Genomic DNA, 10,828 nt, shown 5'->3' with positions numbered 1-10,828 from the left:
CTTTCTTTTTCATCCATCCAAATGAACCTTATAATCCATTATTTGAAGTTTATAATGTGCTATTTAACTTTATAACCCACTGTTTGTCACCTGCATTAAAAAAAAGATTCTGACCAAAAAAATTAACTTTAGTTATATAAAATCATGTTAGAGAAGTGTCTATTTTTCTTCATCAAAAGACTTTATAATTCATTATTTATCACTTATTGGGAAAAAATGTTATGACCAAAAAATTAAAATTTATACTTATATAAAATCATGTTAGAGAAGTAGGTTTGAATTCCATCAAACCATGAGTTTGATGGAATTCAACTCCAGAACCATGAGTCAGGTTTGAATTCCATCAAATGTCTTTTCTTCATCTAGGTAATTTTCTTCACCTTTTAATGGGATGTGTTATAACAACTTATTTCCCATATTGAGTCATCCTAGTATTTGTGAAATAAATCATACAATCATGGTGTATTACTTTTTTATTGTCAAATAATTTATTTAGAATTTTTGTATTAGTATTTCCAAATGAGACACATGTGTAGCTTTACTTTTTGGTGAAATCTTTGGTAGTTTTTGGGATCAATATAACACTTGATTCATATGTAACTTTGAATGATTAAAAGATTTCCCTCTTTATATGATCAGGAATAGCTCACATCACATTGAGATTATCAGATCTTTAACATTTTATGTGAGTTACCCTGTGAAAGCATCTGAACCTTGTACTCTTTTCTGAAGAAAGTTTGATCTATTATTTATTCCATAGTAATTGAACTATCATCGCTCTCTTCCTGAGATCAGCATGAGTAATAGACCATTACAAATTTTCATGGAAAAAAAGAACAAAGAATAGTGGGTTGGGAATGGCCCCCACTTAGCTAAGTTGACCTTTCTCCACTCTCATCCATAAGGTCTTGTGGAAGCCTAATGCCCAGAACCTCTTGAAACAAACATGGCTGGCCTTAAGGACAACACTCTGAGGATTGTTCTGGTGGGGAAAACTGGAAGTGGGAAATGTGCAACAGCAAACACCATCTTTGGGGGAAAAGTATTTGAATATAAAATTATTTCTTCTTCCGTTACCAAGAACTGTCAGAAATCAGAGCGACAATGGAAGGGGAGGAATCTTCTTGTTGTGGACACCCTGGGGGCTCTTTGATAACGAGGAAAAACTTCAGACCACCTGTGAGGAAATCAGGAGGTGTGTCCTCTTCTCCTGCCCTGGGCCTCATGCCATCATCCTGGTACTACACATGGGCTGCTACACGGATGAGGAGCAGAAAACAGTTGCATTGATCAAGGCCATCTTTGGGGTGGCGGCCATGAAGCACATGATCATGTTGTTCACTCGCAAAGATGATTTGGATGGTAAGACACTGAGTGGTTTTTTAGACGAATCAGATGTGAACCTACAAAACATCATCAAGGAGTGTGGGTCCCGCTGCTGTGCCTTCAATAATAAGAAAAGTGCAGATGAGGCTAAGAAGGAAGCTCAAATGCAGGAGCTTGTGGATATGATAGAGAAAATGGTGCAGGAGAATGGAGGGGTTTACTTTTCCGATGACATATACAAGGACACAGATGAAAAGCTGAAACGCTAGGCAGAAGCCTTGAAGAAAATCTATGCTGAACAATTGGAGATGAAATTAACAGAGGAGCAATATGATCAGGGAAAAATATCACAGGAAGAAAAAGAGAAAAAAAAAATGTCCGAAAGATGAAGTATGAGGAACAAATTAAAGATATAAGAGAACAAGCTGAAAGGAATATATTTGCAGATATTGTACAAAGGATTAGAAATATGCTTTCAAGTCTATGGCATAGGTTTTTCAAATAGTGTATATTTTATTTTCTCTTCTTAATTTACCATGATTTGTTACTATGGTAGATTGTATTTTCAAAAGATGGCTATAACAGTTTCTTCTATCCCACCTATTCTTCTTATAATCTGAGCTTGTTTTTCCTTTTGTTGAGTTATAGGTTCTGTGTCTGCTGCCTTGCAATTCCATGGACTTTGTGACTGCTTTGGCAAATAATGGATGGCTGTGACTTCTAAAGTTAGATAGGGAGGATGCCTCCATGCTCTCTGGAGTATGTGCCCTTGGCCCTTGCCCATCATGTGATGAGGAAGCCCAAGTTGTCCATCGAATCCACATGAAAAGGACATGAAATCACTGGCTTACTCCCATGGCTGCTCTTTCATCTGCGAGCAGAAACAACTTGCCAGCCATGTAAGTGAGGCAACATAAAAGCAAATTCTCCAGCTGACAACTGAGCCATCTCAGGTGAAGCTGCAAAGAGCAAAGATGGGCCATCCTCACTGCATTTCTGCCCAGGTTTCAGGAGAAAAATAAATGATTTTTGTTGCTTTAAACCACTAGGCTTCGGGATGGTTTGTTATGCAGTAACAGCTAACCAGAAGCATCCTCCCAGCTCATTCCCCACCAATCCCCACAATGCTAACAAACTGAAGAAGTTAGAAAATTGGCATAACAATGGAATAATATATTATGGAGATTTCATAGGCTCAATTTAGGACAATTCAAATGAGAAATCGTTCATATATCAGTGTTAGCACCACTGGTGATGCACATTATTTTAGTCCATGTCCCTGAGCCCCTTGTTAGTGAAGCAGCAGGCTTCTCCAACAAGATAGTTCTGTTGTTCACATGAGGCAGGATAGTAAGGTGCTAGGTAATTTCCTGGGCAAGTGGGATGGGGAAACTGAGACAAGAAAATTACACAAGGCCAATCTGTTTGGGTGTCTTGCAGCCAGCTTGTGAATCACAAGACCTGATCTTCCCCAACCAAGGACACTTAAAAGCAAATGGATTATACTGTCCTCCCTAACCAGAGGATACATAGCTTATATCACCCTGGTCTGGGAAGTGGAGCACAAATACCCAATTAAGGCCATTTGTGTCAGCTAAACCCAAGGGTAGATGAAGCCAGGGAACAAATAACAAAACAAACAAACAAACAAACAAACAAACAAACAAAAACACAACAAAACCCCCAAAACACTAAAGACAGAAAAACTTAAGATTGTTATGGGTCAACTCGTAAGAGACAACCACCAGAGCCAAAGGGTAGAATTTAGGAGCCTTTATTAGCTGGGCAGCGACTGCAGTTACCTCACCCCGCCATAGCTAGGACTGAACTGCAGCCCCGACCAGATGTAGAAGTAAGCTTTTATTCACAAAAACCACAAAACGGTTGGCTAGACACACACAAAGTTCATCGCTCCATTTCTCAAAGAGGTCACAGACTCATACCTTTGAAAGGTCACAGGTTACAGACTCATACCCCCTGAAAGGTCACAGGCTCATACCTTTGAAAGGTCACAGGTTCATGCCTTTGGAAGGTTACAGGCTCATATCTTAGAAAGGTTAAGCTCTTCACCCCTGGCTAAATCGTGACCTGCTTGTAAAGAATGTTAAGAGGGAGCTGTGGTCTTTGCAACAGAGACTGAGACTGCTATGACCTAATTTAACTGTATCCTTCTACTTAATTTAACTGTAACCTTCTATTGTTCCTAAGCCCTGGGGCGTTTATTACATTTCCTACTGGTCTTTACGGGAATCAAATCCCTGATTCAGTGTCTTCCTCTAAGAATCTGGAGTATTGGGTGTGTACTAGACTTTGTATGAAATTGAGGAGGCATTTGGCAATGCAGGGACCAAAAAGAAGACCTAGCAACAGGAGGATTATCGGGCCCGCTAGGGACGACAGGAGGATGGTCAGGCAAGGGGACCAGGAGAAAAGGTTTTCATACCAGTTGCCCTCCGCCCGCCAGGCCTCCTCCCGATCTGCTAGTCTTTTCCGGAGCTGACTGAGACTTTCTCTAATGATCCCTAAGTGGTTGGTGTAAAAAACAGCAGGTTTCTCCTAAGGTGAGACATAATCCACCTTGCTTTAAGAACAGAAGGTCCAGCCCTCTTCTGTTCTGAAGGACCAGTGAGTTGACAGAAACACATTATCTAGAGCCCTCAGGTCTTGAGATAATTGTGCTGTCCTGGTTCCCAGATACAGAGGAATTTGCTTTCTAAAACCAGTAAGATCACAATCAATGGAATGTTCACATTAAAATCAATAAGGCATTCAATTGAATGGGATGATTTATATAATTTAGAAAATCAAAATAACTTTTCTATTGTTAAGCCAAACAGCAGGGTTAGAGTTAAATTACAGTTTCTACCTGAGATGATTGCTACCATACTTCATTCCCCACTGGTTTTATGTACATAAGTCAAATCTTGGACTCATCCTTATTAGTTAGGGAATTTTACTGCCCCCCTAACTATAAGTAGTTTGACTGAATTAATTTTTCTAAACTGCCTGCTTGGTACATTTTAGTTTTCTATATATTCACCCCACTTCTTTTAGGGGCATTCTCTATTTTGTTCTTGCTCTCCTGTCCCCTAGAACATCTAGCCCCACTTGGCCCTTTGTTAACCCACCAGGATATTCTCTCTTCCAGTGCCCCCACTTCCTACTGTGCTGGGCTGCATATCTGGCGCTTTGGCCAGACGGGTCATGCTGTGCTGTCTGTTCCTAAAACACATAGATAGGAAGGTACTGACATCAGGCCAGGCCTTGAGGTATGGTCTCATGGCCCCTTCCCAGCACGCAGGCCTTCTTTTTCAGAAGGCCCGGAGGTCTCATTCCAAATTAGGGAGACAAAGGACGGAAAAAAGTATAAATAAAGAGAGTTTCCTCCATATTGGGGGCCCAGAATTTGAAAGACACATTTTTCTCTGGGCCTCCACAGAATTTAATAATAAAATGTAACTCCTGTAGTAGGCACTGCAGTTCAGCCTCTGCTTTGGCAGGGTGCTGTAACTGTAGTCGCTGGCCAGCTCAATAAATCCTCGCTTGCTGTCTAAGACCTAATTGGAGTCAGTGGTCTTATTCTCGCGAATGTTGGTCCACAACACTACAATAGGCATACTAATACCTTCCTAGTTTGCTGCCGGCCTTTTCTTTCCTTAAGCCCTGTTTCTCCTCTAGGGTGTCCCTACTGTTAACGACTTCCTGGGCTACCTCTACCAGCTGTGACAGATGCATTACTTTAAATCCTTCTAATTTTTTGGAGTTTTTTTTAGCTGCTGCCTTTCAAGCCCTTGCGCCCCCCCCCCCCCAAACCCCCAACAGAACATGGTGAAAAGTGTCCAAGGAGGCCTTGGGTCTCATTGGGGTACAGGGAGGCACAAGGAGGGACAGGGAAATTTCCCTCCTTGCGCCTACTCAAAATAACCCCTCAGGGGATGAGAGCAATTACAACCCCGGTGAGCAGAGGGCGCAGAAGATGGGAGCCAGATAGGTGGAGGCAGGGAGCTGGGCAGCGCAGGTCATGAGTGGAGGTGTTCCCACCACGGGGGTAGCCTGGGGGGAAAGCGTTTTCATCTGGAAGTCCTTTTCTCTCTGTTCCCCCTGGAAAAAGCGCATGCCTTCAGCCAGCAACGGTGGCATGGTGGGGTCCAGTGGCCCTTATACTGGCCAGGGAAAACACGCCCTGCATATTACAAAGTGCTCCTGTGGCAGTGGGTTGGGTATCAGGCCCCTGCCATTGTACCCGTCCTCTGTGGCAGAGCATCGATCAGGCCTCTCCCAAGAGAGTGCACTAGAAGGGATATCAGCCCCTCCTCTGCTAGCAACAACAGGTACCGAACCCTTTCAATACATTTGACCAGCTTCATTCCTGCCCACCTTTACAGATTCCAGGGCCCATTGTCTTTCTTTAAGCAGCAAGCCAAATGACACTGGCCTGTATTATTTCCTATTGTGAGTTAGAGGAAGACAATCCCTGTGGAGGAAAATGACTCTTAGTCAACCTGTGAAAGAAGGCAGAGGATGACAAGGGTGCAGGGAAATTTTACTAAAAGCCTGGAGGGTCTCCTGAAAGAAAAGATCTTTAATTCAGCACAGGCAGGGCGGGGCCCATAAAATCTCTGCCCTGAGGAGCTGTGAGCCCACCCCCTGAATGTCCCAATCAGACTAGAAAAGCCACCAATACCTTTAAATCTACCCCAGAATTCCAAAATTTCAACCCAACACAGTAAAATCACAGAGTTAATCAAAGTTCCTAGTAAACAAACAGACAGAAATTTTTACTAGTTAGGTTGGCCGATTCCACCTCTGACAGAGAGCAAGCACCCTTGGGAAAGAACCCAGCAGCCGTTTGGGGCGTTTTGCTATTGGTCAGAGCACTCAGCCCTAAATTAAATGTGTGTGTTTTTTTTCTGTTTTTTTTTTTTCCTTGCAGACTTCCATACTTATATGAACAAATAATTATACCCAGGTAGACATACAAACACCAAATAAACATCTGCACTTACACCCTTTCAGTGAACAAGTACTCTTACAGCCTTGGGATCTGAGCAGATAACAGAAACACCACCCAAGTCCCCTGATGGGGGCCTGACAGGAACAGATGTGGGGGCCTCCCTTTCCCACATCCCAGGACAGGATTCTTGACCCATGTCTCGTCCAGACAGAAACAGTGCTCATACTGAACAAAGAAAACAAGACTAAACAGACACAACAACTAGATACATTCCCCATTAAAAACTTTGAATCACCACGAAAACTCAGGGCAGATACTACAAATTCCTTCATTATCATGTTGATTGATCCTGCACCCACCTAAGTAAGTGTCCATCATTTTACTTTTTACCCTATCGCAGAGGTTTCCCCGCTTCGCTTAATCCCACCTCCTTAAATCTGTCACCAATGAATTTCATGTGTAAATACGGATGTAATCCTGCCATTCTCCGGAGCACTATCTCAATTCATTGAGGTTCTGCTTCCCGGCATATGTCAACTCACAAAAATTCTTTACAGGTTTCAATGGTTTTTTACGTTAACAAGATCCATGATAATCTAGATCAGTAATCCATTCACACAATCCCTGACCCATTTTGACAAAGACAAAGACAACAAAGAACAAAGACAAAACAAACCAGACAAATGCAACCTAAGGTTGCCCAGACCAGAACCCACAGATGCCGTCGCATCCCGGTGGTCGGACTCTGAGGTTCCGCTGTGTCCAGCCCTCTTTTGAATCCTAAAGGGAATGTTCCACAACCAGAAACCAGAAACCAGAAACCAGATAAACCAGATTCTTACCTCCCCACTGGAGGTCCAGGTGGCTCCCTCTTTCGGATTGCAATTTAGAGGAAAACACTCTGCCTCCCTGGAACCCGGGACGGAGACTAGAGGTTCCTTTACTGGGGAATCCACTGGCAACAAGGCCAGATTTTTATCTCACTGGAGCCTCCAAATGTTATGGTTCATGCCTTTGGAAAGTTACAGGCTCATACTTTAGAAAGGTTAGGCTCTTCACCCCTGGCTAAATCGTGACCTGCTTGTAAAGAATGTTAAGAGGGAGCTGTAGTCTTTGCAACAGAGCCTGAGACTGCTATGACCTAATTTAACTGTAACCTTCTACCTAATTTAACTGTAACCTTCTATTGTTCCTAAGCCTTGGGGCATTTATTACAAGATTAAAGTAAAACAGAACAAAGAATAATTCCACACTCACCCATACGCTTATTTTGATGAAAAAACAACAAGGGATAGAAAACCCTCAGGACAAAAACCCATTACTTTAGAGCAGGCCCATGCCCCTTCCCAGGCATTAACTTTTTATTTATTCCTAAACTCTAAGAGTGCCCATGAGAGACGTGCAGCCAGAAGAGCAGTGGGCAGTGACAGCTGGACCTGGGCTCAGCCCTAACACATGGACATCTAACACATGGACATCTGTAAGTTATAAAATTTTCTTATTGTTTCTCTCTCTTTTCTTTTTAAGGTACCTAATTTAAAATGTCTATTAAAGCGTTAACTTAAAAGTCTCTTCTCTGCCAAATATTTTTCCTTTGCCTTTGCAGATCTATCCTTTGCCCTTCTTCACCCTAGTTCTTTGCCCCAGGAGGCTGATCTATGTGGATCACATTGTTAATCAACACAAAGGTTCTCCACTTAGGGTGTTGTATTCAAGAAGGAGACATGGTTGTGCCAAGGCAGTTTTATTTACTTGTAGCAAATTAAGGAAACATGGGATTCATATAAAAAGATCTAACGCCTCAAAGGGAGTCTTGGCCATAGCTTACACTATTTGGTCAATTGTGTGTTGGTTTATTCTTTGCAGTTGGCTACAGTTATACTGCTGATTTCTTGTCAAGGTCATCCTGTTTATAGCTGGACTGGTATATTTGAACATTTAGCAAGAACAGCATCTTTCTCTATAAAAAGCCAGTGAATAGAAGCCGTAATGATCAGAATGACCAGATGCTATGACGCCCACTGTGGCCAGTGAACCAGCCTGATCTGGGGGTGGGGCTGGATGGCTAAGCTCCTGCAGCCCCTCCCCATAGTCGGTCCCACCCCTCATGGGCCCTCATCACCCCAATCGGCACACAGCCCCTCCCCAGGCCAGCCCTGCCCCTGATTGCCCCCCCCCCAACCCATTAGGGGGCATGGCCAGCCAGCCAAACTTCTGTAGCCCCTCCCCTTGCCCAGATCCACCCCAGATTGGTCCCCCCACCCTGATCAGAGGCAGGGCTGGCCAGCCAACCACCCAAGGCCCCTCTTCATGGCCGGCCATGACCCCAATCACCCCCCTCCTCCCAATCAGGCTTGGGGCCCTCCTGCGAACAGTCCATGGCCCCTCCTCCCAACTGACCCAGCCCCAATCCGGCAATTGGGGCTGGGCTGGCTGTACCCCACTTGTATACGAATTAGTGCACTGGGCCTCTAGTTTAGTAAGAATGGCCCAGATCTTAAGACTCTTCTCCTCTCTAACAACATAAGTGGGATCTCTGGCTCTCTGAGTTCAGTTTGGCTTCTGCCAATGGGAAGTCCAAGCAGGAGATCTCTTCAGGGTAGAAAAGCAAGACGGGGGTATTTATTGTCCGGCCTCTCTCCTACCAAGGCCATCTCTGACTAGCTACAACCCTAAGCCAAAAATCGTACCTTCTCTACTCAATTCTTTTTCTGGGTTCCTGTTCTCTTAACCCCTTTTGGTTAGGGTGCAATTTACTCACTGTTGCCAGCAGTCTTCCCTGTCATTTGCATACCCTGTGTGCACAGCTTGTAGGAAACCCTTGCACTTGACTCTCCCCCAACTACCTAATTAAAGTGGGCCATCTCTGCTGCTAGAATCCTGACTGATAATTCTTCACAATACCCTCCATCTTTTCTCTTTCAGATATACACTGACCATTATTAATGTTTCTTTTGAAAATCCCCTCTAGTGTTTCCTGACATCAGAATCTCTCCTGACAGCTGAAATCATTGTCACTTCCCAAGCAGAATGTTTCATGTTCATACCTGATGAGTCCACTAATGTATCATCTTTTCAAAATCACATGAGAATACCAATAAACTCCCTGAGTGATCAGACTCCCAGCTCAGGAGACTTGCAAAGTCAGTGGTTTGAGTCATGGTGTTCTGGGTGGAAAAAGTTATCCCTGATTCTTGGAATTGGTGTCTTAACCTGTGTTTTCACTTGTGATTGTATTCTTGCTATGGCATATGGGAGAGCAGCCACCAAAAGAGCCATTTCCATGCTTTTGAAGCCCCTTGCTGACATCTCAGGGAACATTGCAGAAGAAGGGGGTGGCCTATGAAACTGTGAAAGCCGGTCACCATACATGACTGTTGGTGACAGATGGACAAGAGTCTCAAGTCTGGGCAGTTCTTACTAAATGCTAAAATGTGGCACAGTATTTTGCAGAGGAGTTTCAATGGGATGAGCTTGACCTGAATGACTACTAATGAGTTTAGCCAGCTACAAAGAAGAAATCAACATATAATTAATCAAACCATGTATGAAAGCAATGGCTAAGCCTCCCTTAGGAGAAGCAGAGCTCTGAAAAATATTCACCTGTCTCCTTTACTTGTTACAACTGAAAATAAAACTTTTTCTCCACCAAGACTGTGTTCCTTTGAACCCACTGTGTTCTGTTACACTGGGGAAGGTCATGGAGAAGATGTGACTTCTGGTTGACCTGAAGACTGGACCCAATAGGCCTTCAGCTTGCCTTTTCCCTTCCAGGAGCTGCCTCAAAGACACAGCTTTGAGATCGTAATGGGTTGTTGAGACCATCTGGATGGTGTACCTGACTCAGCCCATTACATAAATTTTTCAAATCTGGCAGGCAAGTGCAGAGAATATTTGTCTTTGAGCCACCCAAGACAAACTTTGTAAGTAAATTTCCTGGCTTATTAAACTGCCACCTAACCATCTGCCATGGCCTGCTTCTGTCTTGAGTCTCTCCCTGCCCTCTGTATGGGGGCCAGTTTCAGATTATTCCTCAGAGTTTTGGAACCAACATGTGCTTTTAAAACAGTATTCTCATCTATGTTTTTAAGCAAATATAAAAAATGGAGTATCTAAGGCAATGGTTCTCAACCTTCTGGCCCTTTAAATACAGTTCCTCATGTTGTGACCCAGCCATAAAATTATTTTTGTTGCTACTTCATAACTGTAATGTTGCTACTGTTATGAATCGTAATGTAAATATCTGATATGCAGGATGGTCTTAGGCAACCCCTGTGAAAGGGTCGTTCGACCACCAAAGGGGTCATGATCCACAGGTTGAGAACCGCTGATCTAAGTGATCGGGCCTAAACCAGCAGTAGGACATCCCTCTTGCAATCTGGGACTGCTTGTCTCCTAATTGTGCACTTGCCTGCCTGCCTAATCACCCCTAACTGCCTCTGCCAGCCTGATCTCACCCCCACTGCCCTCCCCTACTGGCCTGGTCGACCCAACTGTTCTCCACTGCCAACCTGATCTTGCCCCCAACGGCCTTCCTCTGCTGGCCTG

General features: G+C 43.7%; 1 long non-coding RNA gene and 1 pseudogene across 1 annotated transcript; both read left to right on the top strand.

The window, feature by feature from the left end:
- The first annotated feature begins 912 nt into the window (after positions 1–912).
- Positions 913–1,913, top strand: LOC118665767 (annotated as a pseudogene).
- Positions 1,914–1,975: 62 nt separating this feature from the next.
- Positions 1,976–10,184, top strand: LOC118665766. Its single transcript, XR_004970744.1, has 3 exons — positions 1,976–2,225; positions 7,664–7,760; positions 10,055–10,184. It is a non-coding gene; the product is annotated as an uncharacterized LOC118665766 (long non-coding RNA).
- The last annotated feature ends 644 nt before the right edge of the window (positions 10,185–10,828 follow it).

The sequence above is a fragment of the Myotis myotis genome, unplaced genomic scaffold (genome assembly GCF_014108235.1).
Source record: "Myotis myotis isolate mMyoMyo1 unplaced genomic scaffold, mMyoMyo1.p scaffold_m19_p_11, whole genome shotgun sequence".
NCBI classification, from domain to species: domain Eukaryota; kingdom Metazoa; phylum Chordata; class Mammalia; order Chiroptera; family Vespertilionidae; genus Myotis; species Myotis myotis.
Note: the sequence above shows the minus strand (reverse complement) of the source record. Positions and strands in the feature narration are given on the sequence as shown.